This window comes from Staurois parvus, unplaced genomic scaffold (genome assembly GCF_062004578.1).
Source record: "Staurois parvus isolate SC_StPar_1 unplaced genomic scaffold, SC_StPar_1.0 ptg001677l, whole genome shotgun sequence".
Classification (NCBI taxonomy): domain Eukaryota; kingdom Metazoa; phylum Chordata; class Amphibia; order Anura; family Ranidae; genus Staurois; species Staurois parvus.
The window spans coordinates 60,001-61,460 of NW_028319473.1; positions in this window are offsets into that span (position 1 = coordinate 60,001).

The window sequence follows — 1,460 nt, forward strand, 5'->3', positions numbered from 1 at the left end:
CTGCCCTAGGGCCTGGGGTCAGTAGGGGGCCCCATGAGATGCCCCTGGTACCTTTTTCATAGGCTTTTTTGAGTTTGGGCAAGGACACAGGGGCCCCATGATCCCCTATTGCCCGGGGGGCCCATGAGTTGTCAGTCCGCCCCTGTGTCACCCCGTATAGGTTGCATGCCGACGATCTCCACAGGACGGATCAGATCTGCAGATTAAGGAGCATAATGGATCGGAGTGCTCAATCTGCAGATCCGAACTATCCTGCGGGGATCATCAGCATGCAACCTACTTGGGGTGACACCATCCTGCGGGGATCGTTGGCTTTCTTTCCAACTTACCTTTTCGTGGAGCGGGTCCGGTGTCACCCCGTATAGGTTGCATGCTGACGATCCCCGCAGGATGGATCAGATCTGCGGATTGGGGAGCATAATGGATCGGAGTGCTCAATCCGCAGATCTGAACTATCCTGCGGGGATCATCAGCATGCAACCTATATGGGGTGACACCATCCTGCGGGGATCGTCCGCATGCAACTTATATGGGGTGACACCACCCTGAGGGGATCGTTTGCTTACTTTACAACTTACCTTTTCGTGGAGCGGGTCCCGGCCCCCCCCCGTATAGGTTGCAAGCCGATGATCCCCGCAGGATGGATCGGATCTGCGGATCGGGGAGCATAATGGATTGGAGTGCTCAATCCACAGATTCCATCCATCTTGCGGGGATCGTAGGCATGCAACCTATACGGGGTGACACCGGACCCGTTCCACGGAAAGGTAAGTTGTAAAGAAAGCCGACAATCCCCGCAGGATGGATCCGATCTGCGGATTGGGGAGCATAATGGATCAGAATCCGATCCATCATACTCAATCCGCAGATCCGATCCATCCTGCGGGGATCATCTGCATGCAACCTATACGGGGTGACACCGGACCCGCTCCACGAAAAGGTAAGTTGTAAAGAAAGCCGACGATCCCCGCAGGATGGATCGGATCTGCGGATTGGGGAACATAATGGATTGGACTCCAATCCATTATACTCAATCCGCAGATCCGATCCATCCTGCGGGGATCGTCGGCATGCAACCTCTACGGGGTGACACCGGACCCGCTCCACGAAAAGTTAAGTTGTAAAGAAAGCCAACAATCCCTGCAGGATGGATCGGATCTGCGGATTGGAGAGCATAATGGATCGGACTCCGATCCATCATACTCAATCCGCAGATCCGAACCATCCTGCGGGGATCTTCGGAGGGGGTGTCACCAATTGTTACGGCACCGGGTGACACCAACCCTAGGGACGCCCCTGCAAGCAACATCCGCTGTGCAAAGGGAAACGCAACATTGGAAATGATCCCTTCCTTCACTTTAGACTCGCTTCTCACCTCTGCGTTCCTGTTTGCACCCGCAGGTCCCGCGTAGGGCAGTCTATTCATTCCAATGGGCTGCGAGAAATGCGGGGAAAGAAGT